Source organism: Phasianus colchicus, chromosome 2 (genome assembly GCF_987193195.1).
Source record: "Phasianus colchicus chromosome 2, bPhaCol1.hap1.1, whole genome shotgun sequence".
NCBI classification, from domain to species: domain Eukaryota; kingdom Metazoa; phylum Chordata; class Aves; order Galliformes; family Phasianidae; genus Phasianus; species Phasianus colchicus.
The window spans coordinates 65288201-65308695 of record NC_143437.1 but is presented as its reverse complement, the minus strand read 5'-3'; the positions used below and the strand labels follow the sequence as shown (position 1 = coordinate 65308695).

The 20495-nt window shown below is 38.9% G+C and overlaps 1 long non-coding RNA gene across 1 annotated transcript in view; it reads left to right on the top strand.

The window, feature by feature from the left end:
* Positions 1-17068, top strand: part of LOC149919074 (uncharacterized) — a 33375-nt gene extending 16307 nt beyond the window's left edge. Inside the window, exons 2-3 of the long non-coding RNA XR_016464756.1 lie at positions 9149-9211; positions 16950-17068. This is a non-coding gene — a long non-coding RNA (uncharacterized LOC149919074). The remainder of the gene's footprint in view (positions 1-9148; positions 9212-16949) is intronic.
* Positions 17069-20495: the final 3427 nt, after the last annotated feature.

Here is a 20495-nt window from a genome sequence, read left to right as displayed (position 1 = left end):
TTTCCCAAAATCTAAGAGTAAATGTGTTTTTCATAGAACTGGAGAACACAGATAATTAGAGCCAGACAACAAAGCAGAGTTTCATAGCATCAGGTATGAGGTACAAAATAAACCATCTGAAATAATGAATACACTAGAGAAACTGGAGATCTTTGTGGAAAAGCTATGTGAAGAGAGAGATAAAATGTCAGGTATGATTCACTGTGGACTTCCCTAAGTTGCAGCGCTGAGTTTCTAAATTGCTTACCATTACAGTATTTAAAGTAAATAATGATACCCCATGAAGAGATCTTTCTTAATGCATATTTATTTAAGTGTACTTTTACATGTTTACTTGTATTCCTTGAGCATTTGCTAAAAAATCTGTATGCTCCTAGACATGCATTTCTGGAGATAACTAATGATTGGGTGTGCTTTGGGATAGTGCAAAAGGGCATTTTTTTAGATGATTAAAGCAGCTCTCATATTTTCAGGTGTGAGAATGAGGGTTGTGCAGCTTTTTGTTTAAGACATTGGACATGTATATGCTGAGGACTGTGGCAGAGACCTCTGCAGAAGTATTGTCCTGGAAAGCATGGCAATGGCAGCCAGGGCTACATCTGACTCTTGGGGTATCAGAGTTGTCTCACCAACAAAAGACATCACAAAACCAATTTTGAAATCTTATACCACTGAGTAGGCTGAGTTGGTTTTACTGCAAACAAAATGTTACTCTCTGTATTTACAGAACTGTGATCAAAATAACCTAGATAGTCTTTCTTCAAATCCCTTTAATTAACTAAGCTATTCTGATTGTTGTCACCCTGCTGCTTGTTAGTGCTTCTAACCTTAGTGCCTGATGGAATATGAAACCTCAAAGACATCTGATTTTTCCCAAGAAAGAGGCTGCCTGTCTGCCGTGGAGAACTGCTACACATTATTTATTCCCAGTGGAAAGCTGAGTTGTCTTGACATGGATGTCACACGAGGAGTGGCTACATATCTGTATTATATGGGGCATTAATACTTCCTCAGCCCTGCTGAAATGGCTCTGAAGAACCAGCTGTTGTCATGGCTGTTGGGCACTGTCATCACCTGACACATCTGGTTCTGAGTTTCTCCAAAATGCGATGGGGGGAACCAGTGGTCTTGTCAGCCCCAGGGCTGAAGGGCTTCTTTTCCCTCCCCTTTTCCATTGTTTTATCCCTTGTGGAGTAGTGTGAGACAGGTACTGAGCCAGTTAGACTGGCTCCCCAGGTCTTGGTCGTTAATGGTAGGTGTTCCATTGCCCTCAGCAGCTTTCTGCCATGCCTGAACTTGGCCCAGGCTCTGGGGGAGAAATTCTTCTCCTCACAGGACTGAATCAGCTCTCTTTCTGCTTCAGTTTTAGCAAATTCATATTTTTGTAGGGAAATCTACACTCATGATTCAACTGCAGTGATAATCCCCTAATCATCATTTCTTTCAGCATGCCAGCAATTTACTATATGTGATTTTCAAGGTACCTGGATCTGTAACTTACTTATGGGAATTAAGAAAAAAGAAACAAAAAGCCTCCATCAGTCAAACTCAATTCCTGCTATGCAGAAATATTTGACCTTAGTAAAAATTTGTATAATATGTTAAAACACTCTTTACAAGGAATCCACCATCAAAATTATTTCCCCAGACTTCTGATTCTCTCTAGATTGAAAAGATTCACAATGGCAGCACATGTAAGGAAAACTTTTCCAGGTTCATGTTTTCACTAAGTGTTTCCCTGCATTCATTCACTGTTTGAGAACTCATGGGATGTATTGGCTTATTTCAGTGTCTGCAAAGCAATGGCCAAAGCCTTTATCACCTCAGAGAACTGATCCTATGGAGAGATGTTCAGTTCACTAAAGTATTTTTTTTTAAAGGCATATAGACTGTGGAGATAAACTGTATAGATTTATTCATGAAAGCACTTCAGATCTTAGCATACGCATTTGTGAGTTTGATTTTCTATCACGCACAGCAACAGTTATGTTTTAACCAGAGATATAGTCTGTGAAATATATATTTTATCATTTATGGCTGCAGTTTGTATGCAATTTTAGAGTGCCTTTTTTCTTTTTCTTTTTTTCCTTTTAACTGATTTTGGAGTGGTATCACAGGCAGCAAATTAGGTAGATGCAGATTTTTCTGAAATTGTTGCTAAAACCAAATGTACGGTATTTGTCATGTGAAGCCTAGAAAAAAATCCTCTAATAGTATTTGTAACTTTGCATTCTATTCAGTTGCAAGCACAAAGATTATCTGGAATATATCAGAGAGAATGTAATCAAAGGAAAGTATGCAGACAGAAAGAAGACAGCAAAAAGAGTCTGGTATTTTTGATCTAAACTCAAACTTAGTTATCTACACATCAATATTTTGTGTAGCTGTGGATTGTAAACAGTATCTGGTTGCCTATTTTATTAGTAATGGTCACAACATGGTATCTTATATATAAGTAGACCAGCCATTTTGCAGTATCTCTGCTAACAGTGAATGCATAAACAAAACACAGATGTTTTCATTTTGTATAAGCTGATACTTAGTGGGCACACGTTGACTAACCACTGCCCATCCCTGACCACACTGCAGCTGTATCCAGCTGTGAACATAAAAAAATGTTCCTGCCATTCAGTGAGCAAAAATCTCAAATGCTAACTCAGTTAATTAAAAATCTTGCTTAAATAAAACTGTAGTGTAGACTCGGTTGGATATGGTTTCTCCTGGATCTGAGTTTTTCAGTGGAGAGCTGAAGCCACTTAGAGGTACGTTGTCTTCTTCTCATTGTCTAGTTTTGCCTGCTGATGGAGAATTCATTGCAATTGGATACTTCTCCTGTTTTAGAAGGGATATGCTTGAAGATTTCAAGGAAATCTTAAAACTTTTTCTTACTCAGTTTCTGTGTCTTAGTAACTCAAGGGTACGGTACAGAATGAAGTGTCTCAGCTGAAAACAGAACTAGAACAATACAGTCTTTTCAGAAATAGAGTGGAAACCTCCATATTTTTGTTGACACTTTACAATTTTACAATTTTTTCTTCTTTTCTTTTTTGCAATGAAAACCAATATGACAGTGAGACTTTGGGAGAAAAATGAAGAGTGAATGTGTATGTTATGCATCTTTTATTCCTTTCTGTTTTCAGTAGTGGGACAATGGACTGCAAGGCAAACTGACATTTGTAGCCAACCTTCCTCAAACCATTTTCTCAGTGAGTTTCAGTTTGAACAATGGGGTTGATGAAATCTGTGGTCAACAGAGGACCCTACTCTTTGCCATTGTGCATTTCCTGAGCCTCTGGTGTAATTTCTGTGAAGCTTGAGAGAGTGGCTCTGTGAGCTTCTCCACTCGATTTGTAAGAAAGGAACTTATAGTGCAAAAATATGTCAGCTTAATCTATCTTCAAATAACACTGGTGGTGTTACACATTGTTCAATCACATGAAAGAAGATCAACATCTATCCTAAAGAGGAGATTTGAGACAGGAGCAAAATATACAAGTGAATAGAAAGATCTGTGTGGTTATTTGTGACTGAAGAAATGAACAGCCCTAGGAGATAGGAACATGGGGGCTATTGGCCCATTGCCTGCCCTTAGCAAATCTGGGCGGAGAGGTGGGGATGGCTGTCACTTGGCAACCCCAAATGTCTTTTCCTTTATTAAAAAGGTGTGGGTTATTATCAAATCTGAGATACCACAGAATGAGTTTTCTTTCTGGTAATATCTGAGATAGTTTTAGAAAATTTACTTCCTTTTGCCAATGATACACTCATTTCAGAAACCTTTTTTCACTACTAAAATGAAACAAAAGAAAAAACAAACTACCAAAAGACCTGGGAGAGAAGGAGAAGAAAACAGGTATTTTCACTTCACTTTATCTCGCATTGTAATCTATGTAAGCTATTTTCTTTCTTTGGCCTGCATCCCCCACCCCGCCACTCTGTATGTGAACTCAGGGAAAAAACGAGATGTATTATTCAACTCACCTGCAGTAGTTTTTTAACTGGGCATTTTTCACTTCAAAATTTTTCTTTAACTATTGGAAAAAATCTGCTAAAATGTGAAATCACTGTCTGTTTTGACTTGAAGGAATAAAATAGGAAAAGAAGTATTTTACCTACAAGAATATTATTGCACACAGAGTTGTGTCAGAAAGCACCTACCTATAAGAAATGTATGGAGACAAATTAGAGATTGAAGTGAGCAGTATAATGGAAAGGAAGAGGCAGCTGACTGATGGAAGAATGAGTAGGCAGAAAAAGTGCTTTCTTTGTTAGGTATTGAAAGTAACCAGCAGTGGTAAACTTGATATTATTATGCAACTTGAAAGAGGGAAAGAGTTTTCAGGAGGATTTGAACATTGTGTAGTACCTAAAGAAAATATCTCAGTACAAAGGCAAAGGAAATTACAGCTGAGGTTTGGATGTCAGACAGAACTGAGGGAGTTTCCATGTCCCAAACGTGGGTGATTGTGAAAAATGCTTGCCATTTCAGATGGCACTTATACCGAGATAGCTTGGTAGAGGAAAAAAGGCATTGGTTTACCTCAAATCCAGCATGCTGTGCAAAACCCTTGGCTTCAAATCTTGTTCATTATTGATCTTTCAGACCTTTTTTTCCTGCCGAGTCACAGGTCCTGTCTTGTTAGCTCACTTGTCTGAGCGAGTAAACACAAGGTGGAAGCTATGTCAGGGCAGAAGTGAATCTAGGCAAGGTTTGCTTTTGTTACACATTTCAGGGTGGTATCATATTGTCAGAGGAGATGAGATGATGTGAAGCTGAGATAACAGGTTTCTCTTTTCTGTGACAGGACCTAAAAAACAGCACAGCAATGCCAAGCTGAGTAAGAAGCAGTTATTTTGCTACATGCATGGCTTTTTTACACTGGATCATTACTACACTGAAGCAGATTGCTTCCAAGTGCCTCTTTTCTGATGATGTCTGATTACAAATATGTTATCCCTTAGGAGATGCTCCTGAAGAAATCATCAACAGATTACCTTGTATTAGGGCATGATCCATCTGCCTTTCAGTTTCCATGTACCACTCTGAATTTTGCAGTCTGCCTTGTCTTGAGGCAGGCCCCTGCTTGCTCATTGTTCTCACTGAAGTTTCCTGATCTTCCCATCTCATAGTTTAAGTCTGACTATTCCATTATATTCTGGCCCTGGAAAATAAGTGTCAGGTTATTATACTGGTCCTTTTACAACAAGATGGGCATAAGTATGGATAGCTGGGAATGGAAGATAAGTGTTTTCCCTCCTGGATTTTGAAAACTGACAGTATCTCCTATGGAAATGTATGTGGAGCCAAGACTCATTGTTGCTTGCATAATATATGGCAGATATTTAGATATCTTATGGTTAATCTGTGCTGACTGTCTACAAGCCAGTCCCTCTGGACCTACCCCTTTGTGACCTCATTAAAGTATCATTTAGCTTTCATTAGGGCAGAAAGCAAATACAGAAGTGGCTGTCAATCCAAGTCTGTTTTACAATTCCAGGGCCAAATCCTTTTCACCTCATCGGAGCAAGTCATCCCACTGAAACCAGTGAAGTAATTCTCTAAGATTTGCTCCTGATCAAAGTATAGTGACCCGCTACTGCTACTAATTAAGCTTCTCTCTACCGAACCACAGTAAAGTTTGCCAGATGTGAATCTGTCGTCATGCTGAGTGGTAAATTCACCCTAGTCCTTGGAGAAACGTTTAAGTCTCAGATGGGCAGGCCTGAAATGATGGCTGAACTTACTGATGCAGTTTGCTTTAAAAGGAATAGGGCATAATTTCTGAAATCAGATTCGATGATCCCTCACTCTCCCAGCTGCCCCCTGAAACACAAAGCCTGTCAGCTGAGCCTTGCTAGCTGCCAGAGCTCAGGTGCTGGTGGAGATCACAGTGAATTGGAAGCTATTTTACAGCAATGTTCAATATTATAGAGGAAAAAAAATCTGTTTAGCAGGCTCCTAGATGGCTGGCAGTTACAAGTATTGCAAAAGAGGCAAGTAAAGGAACAGCAAGTAAAACAAATGCAAGAGGCACAATATTAGTTGATCTAGAACTGTTCCTTCCTTTTGCTTTCTTGATCTGATGATGAAAATAATTGATTTTATCATAGGACAGTTTTAATTGGAAATTTCTAGTGATGACCCATCACTGTAAAACACATAATTGTAAAACACTCAGGTCATTTACAGTAACATGTCTGGCAGCAGACTGTGAAGAATCTGCTTTGTGGGGCATTTGGATAAAATGAAATGTAATATGTTGTACTGTGTTGGTTTCTTCTGTTCAGTGTGATTATCACAAATGATCTCTTGTGTGGTAATCAAGTCCTGATCAGAACTAACACCCTTCCTGCCATGCTGTACAACAATCTGAAACAATTTCTCGTTCTGAATTGCATTTAATCAAGCCAAGGAGAATGTAACCTGCAAATTCATCTGTCCTATCTTTAGGGTTCAGAGAGTATCTAAAGACACTGCTGGCACACATCTCTAAGCAAAAAGCTGAAACACAAATGTAGTGAACAACTTCAATATAAAACAGATGAGAAGAGACGCAATGATAAAAGCATATATTGATGCATGAGAAATGAGAGAAATGTCATCAGTGGAATTCTAAGTCTGTTGAAGTTAATGAAAACATTGACACTGACTTAATTAGGGCAGAATTTCATCAGTCTCCACTTTTCTTACCAGATAATCTTGTTATTACTGACTGGTAGTTTCTGAAAAGCATAAGTATAAAAATCATTGTTGATGGGGCCAGAGCACAGCTCTTTGTACTTCATCTATTGAGGACAACACTGAAAAAAAGGTAAAATAATTGTTAATGTGAGTGGACAAAGGAACTGTGGAATTCAGAAACTTCTCAAAGTGTTTATTTGGCTAGAACTTAGTGACTGATTTGGAAGAAAAAAGTGCTTGAAAATATTTATTTTGAAATCCTTCAAAGGAAACACTTCCAATTTGAAACAATCTTGTTTTGAAGATTTGCTTCCATTTATTGTTTTTAAATGTGAGATAACATGAAAATGAAATTGTATATTTAGATCTATGGGTCATCTAATTTGCCTTGGAATGATTTTTCCTTCCATTTTATTAGCTGGCCTATTGCAGTGAGACAAATCTTTTTTTTTTTTTTTTTAAACAGCTCTGAATATCACTAATGGATTGGGGAAGGATGAAACAATTGCATACTGTTGTGAGTAAAAGCAAATGAACAGGTGTAAAAAACTGGAGAGTGGGAGGCACTGTTAAAACCTAGTGACAGCAGCTTGATTCACAATGCTGTGATTTTATTGCTCTATCAAGAGCATAGCAAGCGAACCTGAGAAGTGCAGAGTATTTGCCTGCAATGCAACAATGCATTTTAAATATGTATTTTCATATGTATATATCCACATACAATTTTTGAAGTGATAGACTCAGTTTTATTGCTAATGAAATCACATGCTCATAGGCCTTAGGCACAGAAGTCATTTAGATCAGCTATAAAACATAGCCCAAATCACGAATGGGTGCATAGGGTGTTACAAGAACTGCTCACATCACTATGTCACTTCTGGGGAGAGAACATCTGGGTGTTTAGAGCAGATAAGTGAGGATACAGAGCATGGCTCTGCCCCAGCTTTTTCTCTCCAAACCAGGTGGCTAGGATGGATTTCTTTAAGAATGAAACATTTAAAGGTCTTAGACTGCCTCTCAACAACTCATTCAGTCTGTGACAAGAGGATCTTTGGTAGGGTGAGATGTTATGACTGTAGCAAGAGGGGTACTTTTAGACCACTTGCTTCTCTCATATGCCCTTTCCTACAATCCTTTCTGTCTGCTGTTACCTGCAAGGTTCCATGTGGTCATAAGATGCAGTTCATTGTTCATGTTGGTTAATACTGCCCTGTCCTCTGGTAGTGACACTGGTGTATGTTGTATATTTGGATATGTGAAGAGCCTTTTCCTGCACTGCTATAATCAGCAGTATTTCTTGAGGAAGCCTCATACCTTAGACTGGGAGCTGTTAACTACCCACTCCTACTTGTGTGTTGATGTAGTGCAGCTTTGTAAATCAAATTTGTTCAGAAGAGATGAATCTACCTTTGAGTTGTACACCAAGCTTTAATGCTGACAGCTGCTAATAAAAGCTCCTGGAATATTTTTTCACTAATGAGGCAAATGGGAAATGAACTTTGCTTCTCCTTAGCCTTTCCTCCGCTGTTCTGTAAAACCGGAATTACTGGTGGGTGGAAAGAGTTGAAAGTCATTACTAGTTTGCAAAAAATGCAATTTGGAAAGCTTGTGAAAAATTGTATAGTTATTTTTGCTTTATCTCTTCTGATCCTCGGAAGGACCAATTTCTCAGCAATATTTCCATGCAACTTCTAGAAATCCGTCAGCAGTTCTTTGGCATTGTTGCTTTCAGATCTCAGAAGACCATGTCTGCCTGGGCAGTTTGGCTGTGTTCCATGGAGCTGGATGCTTGAAGTCTGTTTTGAGATGCACAAGCAATTTGTGCAAGGTTATGCTTCTCCCATCCATGTTGTAGCCCTCTGCCCAGACTGCTTATAAGCACACAGCACTGGTTTCCAGGGCTGTCAATTGAGCAGCTTTCACCAGAACTAAATTGACTTGAAAGAATAAAGAGAAAAACACCCTTAATTTTTCCAAAGATTATTTGCAGTGTGAAAACGGATCATTTCAAATTCAGACATTAATCCAAACCTGTAACCTTTAGCAAGAACACTATTTACTTGCTCTTTATCGCCTAAATGAATCCACATCTCTCTCTCTCTCTCTTTTTTTTTTTTTCATTAGAAATCCAGATGAAGTTCAGATGTTTACTTGGAGCCAGTCATTTTGGATTTAACCATGAAAAGCAGAAATATAATCTCATAGTATACAAAGACTCTCTTTCATTTCCTTTAGTATTTGCAAAAACACTTTATAGTAAGCTGATTTTAAAGTCTGGGTATTAGTTTCATAGGGTTCCCTCCATACCCTTTAAGGAATGTTTCATTGGTCAAACATTTATGAAGTTCAGTAAATGTCTGATGAAAACTGAAGATGTTGTAAATGGATCCTGTGTAATGGGTGAGTTTCACAATAATGAAGTGTAATTGAATAGCAGGCAAGTAATTCCTTCTTTTACTTCCTCAGTCCAGGGTGAGAGCTGTACACACATACCTCCTCAAGACCCTTCCTTACAAGGCGTGGAGCACGGTAAGCCTATCTCACAAAGCACAGTGGGTGTCATGAGAAAGTACTCTGGAAAATCTCATTAAGAATCTATTTGCACAGGCATTAAAAGTTGCCCCTACGTGTAGGTTTAAATCTGTATGCACAAATGCTTTGGCAGTGGTGTTAGAAAGAAAAGAAACAGCAGTTAGTCCACCAGTCACATACTGCACAGTACACACTTTGTAAGAGCCACTGTTCAGTGCAGAGAGCAATCCCCTCAGATGCTGCAAGTCACATAAACATCTATGCTGTGTATCAGGGCAGGTATAGAGGTGAGAAGGAAAGGGAAGCAGAGGGAAGGAAAGGAAAGATGAAAGAAGGAAAAAAAATGGGATGGGACGGGACGGGAAGGGAAGGGAAACTAGATTGACTAAATGCTATTACATATTTATAGAGGTACATGTTGAACCAGGTGGAGGAAGTTAAAAACAGAGACTTCCCAGCTGTCAGTTAATCCAGCAGGCTTGATAACACACTGCCTCGTATCAGTGGTGTACATCAGAGATGAGGCCATGAGGGCATATCAGTAGGTTTGCTTATGTGCAGCTGCTTAAACCAGGGACATTTAGACTCCTCTCTGAGCACCCCTTCTCACCCCCTGGTTAATGTTGTCTGCTCTTTCCCCTCCTTCGCTGTGAGGATGAGAGGAAGGCCCCTTCCTCCAGATTTGTCGCTTCTGGCAAATGCTGTGGGAAAAGGCCAAAGAAATGCTTTCCTTCAGAAAGGCCGTTAACCCCTTTGTGCCCTTGTTGAGTGTTTCCTTTTAATACCACTTCACATGGGAATATATAAAATATTATATAAACACCGAGGGTGTTTATTTTCTGGATGAAGCAATAATGTTCTGCAGTCAGAGATCTGCAAGTGTGAAAAGGTAAATGTTAAACAAGGAGGTATTATTAACCCTTTCTCTGTTGAAACTGCTGGATTTAAGTGTGACAAATTGCTGATATTTTTTCCTGCTTCTTGCAAAACTTTATTAATGGGTTATACACTGGATAGGAAATCCTGTAAAGCAGAAAAAAACAATCATTTGCTGAGCAGTCTGAAGAGTGAAAGGAAAGTCGAGCATATCCTGTACTAGATCACCTCAGGGAAAATTAGATTGAGGAGAGGATGTTAGCAATAAAAATATAAGCATATTTACTAAACATCTCTAAACTGTTTTATCTCTTCAGTAGCTAAACAACAAAAGCAATTTTGCATTTTGAGGCAGATATAAACTGAAAAGTGGAGACTTTGAGCCTTCTACTCCAAACCTGATGGCTTTGCTAGCTGTGATAGCCGTAATGATACTGTTCCAAATTGTTATATGTACAAATAAAAAATACCAACCAACTAAGAAACAAACAAACAAACAGAAAACAAACAAGCATGAATAGTGACTGACAGTGCATATAATCTAACCCAAATAAATGACTTCCAAGAGGGAAAAAGGTAAGTGGAGCAATAATATTTTGTTAGGTTATATATATTGCTTTTTAGGACGTGCAAAGTGTCCAGTACATTTGAATTTTTCAGTGATCTTTGGTGAGATGTAAACAAAACGTCATGAATATGCTAAATAAGGCATAAAAAGTCACATATAGTAATTTAGCAGTGTTTTACAGAAAAGGACTCTCAAGCATTGTCTGTTCTATTAATTCTTCACTTTGCAATGCATCCAGAGATATGAGGTATTTGGAGAAATTGTCTTCTTCATCCACTTGCTCCAGATAGGATCTGGTGTAATTATTTTCCTCCTAGAAGGCACCTGCTTAACCTGATCTTTTTGGTCTTTATTTATGGAGTCCCACAGTCCTCCAGGCACTTTCTTCTTATCACTCATAAGCTTTTCCTAGAGTTTTCTTGCTGTAAGACCAAGTCTCCTCTGTTCCTACCTGCCACCGAAATGGACATCAGGATACTTTCTTATTCCAACATATATTTGGAGACTTTTTGTCCTATTTGCCTTCTTTTATACTTTGCAGTATAGCCAACTCTAGTTTTCTTAGTCTTTCCTCACTACTTGTTTACTCAAGTAGACTCTAATCATTTTTACTGAACTCTTCTCAATCTTACCCAACTGATTCATATTTTCATTTTGTTCTTCTCCATCACAGACATTACCAAGTAGTGCTCTGTGGAGTATTGCAGATATAACCTGACTGGAATAGAGCAGAAAGTATATATGACCTCACGTAATGTATTTACTACTTCTCTGTTTATGTTGGTATAGTTTTAGTGGGTTTTTTTTGTTGTTGTTGTTTTTTGTTTTTTGTTTTTGTTTTTATTTTCTGCAATAGGAGGCCATTTTTTACTCATATTCAGTTTCTGATTAATAATGACCCAAATCTTTTTCTGCAGAGCAGTATGTATTCTGATGCTACTTCTATGCAAAAGAGGAAAATTTTATCTCCCATCATAGTGAAGATACATCACAAGTTTGTTGAGGAGTTTGGGAGGATGATCAAAATTATCTTCTGTATGAAAATCAGATAATACTATCAAGAAGCTTCAGACAGGATAGGAGTTTCTGTATGTAACATACAGCAGAAGCCTGTTGTGCCACAGCATCACAGATAAGGGAAAAAAGGAAAGATTTATTTTTTCTCTTTTCCAACATAAGTACTAGGGGAAATCAAATTATACAGAAATAGTCAGATTCAAAACAACTGGACATGCTTCATTTCACAATGCAAAGTTAAGATGTTACTATTTCTTGCCACAGGGTGTTTTAGATGCCAGAAAAATATGCTTGTTCAAAAAAGCAACCAACCAATTCATAAGGAAAGAGTATGAAGAGATCATCCTGTGCTCAAACTGTCCCTAAGCCACAAGCTGTTTGAATGCAGTATTCTGAGAAAGCACTGCTCTATTTTTTAATTTTTCTTCTGTTGTTCCCTAGAGATTCACCCTTGGCCACCTTTCTAGATGAGATTGAACCACTGGTCCATTGAACTGCTGGTTCCATCATGTCAATGCCTGGCTGTAGTTTTGTGCCTTGTGTACAGAAGAAGCATAGTCAGAGCGTTGCTTTCCAGCTATATTTTCATAGTCTGCTTGGAACACATTTTGTAAATTAGTCAAAATCCTATTCATCTATTTTTTCTCATTTCCTTGTCTGACCTGTTACTCTATCATACAAATAAATGCGATTGGCTTGACAGCTTGCTCCTGATTAATCCACATGGGTTATTATTCAACTTTGTTTTCATTTACATGATTGCAATCGTTTATTAATTTAGCTGTTCCAGTATTTTTCCAGAAAATAGAAATAAGTAATATGTATGTATGTAGTTCCTTGATGTCTTTTTTCATATATATATTTTTAATTTCCTTGAAAGTAAATGACACGTCTGCTCTATGTTTGGTTTTGGACATCTCACTTTTTCCATGACTTTTGAAAAATAACTGATAATGACTGGAGATTTAATCAACCAGCTCCTTAAAATTCTCTATGATGACATCATGTCAAGACTGGTCAATCTGAAAACATTAGACTTTTGAAAATACTTTTAACCTATTCTTTTCCTACCACAAATGTGACATGTTTCTTGTCTATCACTAGGGTTTACTTCACTCTCTGCAGCTTACTTTCATATTTTCTCAGAGCAGTGTCTCAATAATTTCTCATCTCAGCTGCTTAGTGGTTTATCTTTGCTTTTCCTTTTATCTGTGAACATATTTATAAATTTGAACCTTAATATTTCCCATGTTTCTACCTGCTACTCTTGTATCAACACGTCATTGATAAATGGAGGACTCCTCACTTAACCAAGTTAATTCTTGGCAACACTTTACTTCTTTCTTCCACAGTGACATAATTTATGTTGCTGCCTTTTCCCTCTGCTTTTTAACCTTTTCTTACACTGCTTTCTCATGACATCTCTCTTGACTTTTTTCATTGACTTTGGAGTTAATCTGTGGTCATTTCACTGTGCCACAACTACGTCTACTTGTGATCAGTTGCTGCAGCAATCAGTCTTTCCAATTACTGGGACTGGTGCTGGAATAAAGGCAGAAATCTTCAGTCAGCTGAAAGATAATCCTGTGTTCAAGAAAGAATAAATACTCTTATTCAACCAAGTACAACTAACTGTGCAGAGAAAGATGCCTGAAATTCTGTTGACAGTGGTGTCCCTGGCTGATGATGCTGTAACCATTTGTGGGAAAGTGCTGAGCTGAATTCTGTGCCAAGATTTGACCCACAGCTATCATGAATGAAATCATCTCAGGACTTGCTTTGATCTTCAATTACTTATTCTCTGTTTTCTCTTATTTATTAATCTATCTGTCTGTCAGTTTATCTGTCTGTCTATCTATCTATCTATCTATCTATCTATCTATCTATCTATCTATCTATCTAATCATCTAAACAAAACTCCAACGTGGCAAAGGGATCGCTGATTCCTGCATTTCTGTCAATTTAAAGTTCTTTCTGGGGTAATTGCAGCAGAGTTGGAAAGACTCTCACTGTCACTGAGAAACATTTGTGGAAGAAAAACAGCAAGCTGGACAAAACAAATTTTCTTTGCTTTTGATTTTCCACTATTCTTTGTTTTTACAACTCCTTCTTTGCCTTGATGTGATTCCCCTCACTGCTTTTCTGCTGGCGTTGTACTTTTCTGCCCATAATATCTGCACAGTCTCAGTTACATCTGCGTGTACCAGGGCAACATACTCAGAGAAGTCTATGACAGCAACTACAGGATCTTGGATAGTCTTCGGTGAGCTTTTGTTAAACATTTTTTGGTCTATTGGAATTGTTCAAAGCTATGTTGCTTTGCTTCAAAGTCATCTACTTCAGAGGATGCACCAGCAATTTCAGAGCTCCCAGCATTCCTCAGCCAGATGTTTCACAGCAAAATATTTTCTCAGCTGGTTGGGAAATCAGGGAAACTGCAGAACGCAGTGGTGGGAATAATCAGCCTCAATGAGATACTTATATTCTGATTTCACATGGGAGAATGGTTCACAGATCTGAAATACGAATCTCCATCTTGCTCCTGATTTACCTTAATAAATTCCAGTTCCAGCATTGCAAATGTAGATTGACAAACACGGAATACATGGAGTGTAAAAATGTGGGACATATTCAGAAGTCATTACAGTCTGTCCTGCTTCCAATCATACATTTGTTCTACTTCAGTATGACAAATGAGTTTTCAGTGTATGTTTGTAATGATGTTTCAGAATGTCAAAAATTGTTGTTCCTGATGCAAGGAATTTGTGGAACTGAGTTACATCAGGCCTGAAATTGCAGTAAAAATGTGATTTTAATTGATTTTGAAAAGGTATTAAACAAAAGCAAAAAATATTTTGTCTCATGGGATGGTTTCTGAGTTGTACCAGTATAAAAAGCCAATATTATTTGTTTACATATTCACATACTGATTTTGCATACACTGTATTTCCATTGCTGAATTTCCTGCCCAAAAATGTTATCTGAATTAGTATCACATATCTATGGATTTATGGACAGTTGTGAGTTAAAGACTGGAATCATCTAAAAATTGCATAAATTACAAGCAAAATCTTCGGCAGCAAAAAGCACAGAATTTTTGTACAGTGTACAGTACTGCTCTCTGTTTTTAAATGACAGCTTCCCTGAAGCCAGCCCCAGCTCAGCAATCTCCATGCAGTGGCTCAGGAGGCAAAGGTAGGCAGCTTTTATAGCTGAGAATACCTCTAAATACTGATGTTCTGCTGCTATGTGCCATGTCTCCATTGTCAGCATGGTCTCTAATAAATTTCTAAATACAAACATTGATGAGCTCGGAGATTTGTACCAACTTTTCTCATTCAAAATATGCAGCAGAAAATCTGACTTCATTTGTCTCAGTAAGAGCTCAGGGATTAGCCTTGTCATGTATCTAGGTTACATGCTTAGAAGTAGAAATCAATGTCTTCAGCTCCTCTCCCTCTCTCATATCAAAGAAAGTGAGGCAGAATTAGTTAAAGAGAAGACTGTTTCAACTATGTTTTTGGAGTTTTACTTCAGATGTTTCAACTCACTGCTGGAAGCACAAGAAATGTAAGCAATCTGTCACAGAAAGCAGCCCTGTTTCATGCGAAATCGTCCCATCCTTTACACTCACAGCAGCTTGTGACAGAAGGAGATCACCTGGAATATGTGATCCCTCACTATTCTCAGGGCTGCAGCAACCGTGAGGGATGCTGTGCTTATGGTTATGACCTTTCGGTAGCTGGCTGATATTAAAATCCAGTCATGGGAAATTGCCTGCTTTTACAAGTACTCCTAGTTACTGACTGAAGGCATTCACTGCTTATACATTGCAGTTGTCATCTAATGAAGATCTGAGAATATGTGCCCACGTCCTCTGATAAAAATTAAAAGCACGTTACTAAACTCCTTTTTCCTGCAGCTCAACACATTCTACCCAAGTTCTTCTAATGATACCCTGAGAAAAAAAAAAGGCAACAGAAATAGGATCCTTGGCAATATTGAGTCCCCAGGTCCATCTTGCTTCACCTGCTCCTGCTAGGACTTCAGTGACCAGGAACAGGCACTCTTAATGTTGTAATTACCTATTGCTTACTGGTATGGTGTAATATCTAGTGCTAGCCCTGAGCACTGTCTATCTTTTCCATTTCCTGCAGCTCATGGTGGCAGTATTTATGAGGGTGTTTCCAACCTGGCGTTTTTAACGGATCTGAATTCCAGCTGTATTCTTGCCATTGTGGAGAGCCAAACACACTTCCTTTATGCTCATGGAGATTTTAGGTCAGTTACTGATGCTTCCAGTTTCTGTAAGTAATGTAACCAATGTCTCCAGGAGCACTGAGCATTTGGACATGATTGACCTACGCAGTATCTCCAGTTTGGCTTCCTGGTCTTTTGGCCTCTTAGCACATCTCTCTGTTCTTTTCAGTGAATGCTTTCCTAAGGATTAGACTCAGAAAGTCATTTTTTCAGCTCCTTCCTCTGTGTCCGTGCAAATCTCTTTCATTGCTTCTTCCTTTGGCACCAACCAGTGCTGTTTTCTCTGGGAAGTCAGAGAGTGGTTCCTGTGAATGCTGTCACCTTTTCCAAAGAACTCTGCCTCCTTTTCCCGCCTGTCCCTGTGGCTCCAGCTCCCAAACAAAGCTGTTGGTTCATGGGCGCTGGCAGCCTACTTCCTTCAGTCTTTGTTGTTTCCAGTTCTGAATTACATTAGAAGAAGTAAAAATCTATTAACATTTTCCAAGCATTACTTTTCTTCACACTTAATTGGTGCCGTTGCCAGAGGGATGTCATGCGATCACCTTTGGGAAAGAAGGAGATCAGTGCTTTTCCAGTTGGGAGTGGAACGGGAGGGAAATGGGAGCAAATGCATGTCTGGGAGCAAAAGGGAGAGAGTGAAGGAAGCTGGGCCAGGAGATGGGCTCCCTGGTGGAGAAGGGAAAGTGCACCCTTTAGTCTTCCGGTGTCATGTCTTGTGTTGCTGGTGGGGAAAGATAACTGTCACATCCCAAAGCACTTGTGAAAGGAGGAAAAAATGAGAGAGAAGCTGTGTGCCTTTCAGTCCAAACACATAGATGGGGCTGTCTGTCCACATGAGACCCTGGGATGTGGCGATGTGACCATGCAAGCACAGCTGCTGCTCCAGCTGTCCCACACAGCTGGGTCTGGAATTTAATAATATTTCCCCTATTTAAGAGGAAAAAGGCAGATTTCCAATGAATTCACAAAGTTAAAAATATTTGCTCTACTCATCTCTCATTTTTTCCTATTTAGGAACTGATAAACTTTGCCCTGATTCCACTCAGCTCTTCAGGGGCAAACACAGTTCAGCTGAAATTGCAAGCCAAGGAAGGTGCCTGTGACTATACTTGGATCCAAGCCATGGTCACTCATTTCCTACCCTGGTGTTTTAGCTACATCCTTCCTGCAGTCAGTCTGTGCCTGAGGTTCCCAAGCATTTGCCAAAGCTTTATTGAAGTTGATTTTTGCATATGTAGACAAGAAATGCAGGTAAGCACTTTTTACATTTTACTGACTATGGAAGTTGGGAAATAGCTTTTCAGTGGCGTTGTCTGTATTGGCTGTTCTTTAACCATTTGCTTCATATGATGTGGAGCTTGGCAGCTGAGCAGTGACTGCATCAGCAATGTCTATAAACTATACAGAGCAGAGATGTACAGCATCCAGCATTCTCCCTGTATGTTCTCTACAAGTTCTGGCTGTTCTTTCTCCAGAAGTCCCCACCTGGCCTAGACATTGGGCTCTGTGGGACAAGGGGAAGGATTTATCCTTTGCAGGCCGTGGAAGAGCAGCTAGGCTATTTCTGCCACATTGGACAGCCATGCTTTTCTTGTCCAATCTCATGCCCAAGGAGAAAAGTTTCCATGGGGTCTTTGATGGGAAAAGCAATGGACAGAATTTGGTGAGATAGAATGGAAAAGGGCTAGGAAGGTGGGATATTGTCCTGTCCTGATGCCTTCTTCCTCAGACTGTTAAAAACTGGCTATGGTATTAGAAGCGAGTTGTGTCCTGCAGGATTCAAAATCAGTAAGGCTGTGTTTCCCATCTCTTCCAGCCCTCCCCAGAAAAAGCCTATTTAAAAACAAAATGATCAAGAAAACAAAAATTACCTCATCAAAGCAGAATGTTTGAAGAATGATTGAACAACATGTCACACCTCTGTCTCTGAGCAGATGGCAGTGCTATGTTCAGCACGTAGATGTGCAGCTCATGGTGGGGAGAAGCTAGCAGCATGTGAAGCTGGATACCAGCATCCCTGTCACCCTTTGTACTGGTGGCTGGAAATACAAGAAGTTGATTTCTTGCTCCTTTTCTTCTACCATGTGTAGAACAGAGGCTGAAGGATGTTTTGGAGCTGTCCTTTCCTCCTGTCCTCCTGTTCCATCCAGTCTGGAGGAGAAACTCTGCCCTGCTCCTCCCAGATACTCCAGGCTCCCTCTCCTCCCCAGGCCACCTCAGTGTCTGGAGCTGCTCTTTGGAGAAGGGGCTTCTGTTGGGGGATGTTACACACTTTCAACCAGTAGCCAGAAAGCCATCTATTTATTGGGCTTAAGCAGGAAATGAAGAAGCAAAGAATTAGTGTTTTGGTGACCTGACTAATGTATTTAATACTTTTTGAAACTGATTCATAATAGGTTAGAGACTGAAATGCAAAATGCAAGTGTTTGAATGAGAAGTACTTTGACATCCCACGCTAACTCTGTCAAAAGTTTTTGGCAGATAAAACAAATTGAAAGTTCATGTCTAACTGCAGAGCAGAAGGGGAGCAGTCTCAGAGATAAACCACCAGTAATAATGAAAGTACAGACAGCCCAACAGCAGTATTGTGCAAAAGCAAATGCAAAGCAACAACAAAGGGAAAGAAACCAACACAGTGCAGAAAAATATTTCTGAGGATGTCAGGGAAAAATATGAGAAAATAACGATTCATTTGCATGATCCCAAGCAAATTAAGCAAAGCACTGAAAAGAGCTCCTTGCCCAATGCTTGTTATTGTTTGACTTGCCAAAAGTAGGAACTTATGCTGCTGATCTTGGTAAGTGCTGCTGAATAAATACATTTTATTTCTACACATTTGGCATCTCTAACAAGTAGAGATGTTAGAAAAAAAATTTTGAGGATCAAACCAGTCGCAGCATAGTATTAAGGAAAGAAATATTCAGGTTTGCAAAGAGCTGCATTAAAATGATTTTTTTCTATTGTAGGGACACATAGATGGTCTGAGAGATAGGCTGCAGCCATATCCTTACCTGTCAGCTTAAAGACTTGGGGAAATAAATTTAAATAGAAATAAGAGGAAATTGTTACAAATTGCCATTCATCATATACCCCTTAACCTCCAATACTCTGTCACTTGATCCAGAAAATACAGCAAAGCCCATAACTGAAGGTAGTAAATCATTTTGAAAATGTCTAGATTTGTGAACAATCCAAAGCCTTTTGGATGTACAAAAAACCTTCACTATGCTATACAGCCAGAGATGTAACATGACGATAGTTACCAGACACATCATGCATCAGCAATGTTGTGAATACAACTCCAGGGATAAAAGAATAAGTCGAGGCTGTGAATGTCTCTCTGGGGTAGGTCTTCGTTTCTTTGACGCTGCTGAGTTTGTGACCAAAACTGGGGACGGAAGGAGAATTTCAAACAATACTGTATTTCACAAGATAATTGAAAATTGAAAAATACTCCTCCTTGTTTTTTTCTTTTCCCTCATCCTAATTCTCAAAGATCCTGGAAAATTAGAGGATAGATGTATGTATAAAAGATGAAATAATGCAGAAAAAATCTTGGGCATATCTGTGTGCTCTGGGATCAAAGTACATTTTGAAAAGTACATTCTGGAGAAGATACACATGCTGAAAGGTTTATCAATGACCAGATGTGACTAGACATACTTCAGTCTGGTGGAAGTAGATGGTCTGTTGCAAGAAGTTAGGAACAGGATCTTTCACTACAATTTTTATTACAGGCTTACGTGAGCCTGAAATATATATGCCCTCCCTTCCTGCCTTCCTCCCTTCCTCCCTTCCATTCTTTCCCTTTCTTCCCTTCCTTCCATTCCTTCCCTTTCTTCCCTTCCTTCCCTTCCTTCCCTACCTACCTACCTGGAATTATTGCTGATTTATAATGAAATCATGTTTCTGGACCAATGCAATTCACTGCTCTGATCTCTAGTGCAATGTCACTGATTTAGTTAGATTTAGAAGCTGACCCACATCTGTCTCCTTATTGAAAAGCCTTTTGTGAATCTATGATGGATATCATGTTAAATTATATCTCATTGTGGTCCTAACAGGACCTCCCATCATTCATCAGTGGAATGTATTTTAATAAACTAGCTCTGCATATGCTAACAACCTATGGTAGAGACGATACTTCTTTTCCAAAGCTAAATGGAGAAATACCCTTAAACGTCACCCTAGTGATTTTTTTTTTTAGCTTCCAGCTTGTATGAACCATATTGTTCAATTCAGTGCTGTCTTTGTCTTTGGCCCTTTCTGCTGACTTGCAAGAAAACTGATACCAATTGAGGTCTGTTCCTTCGACATTCAGCTCAAATATCCAATGAGCAGTCAACTGTTGCTCACTACCATGTCTATTTCAGTTTATCTGAAAGCGTTTAATGTGCTTTAACTGAAGCAGAAACATTTTAAGGAATCTCCAAATGCAGTATCAATGAGCAACTAATTTCAGCAGCAATAAAATACACAGAGATCAAAATGTTATGAGAAAGCTATGAAGAAGTATTTTATTTCCATAGCTGTTCCAACTGTAAGTCTCATAATTTCCTC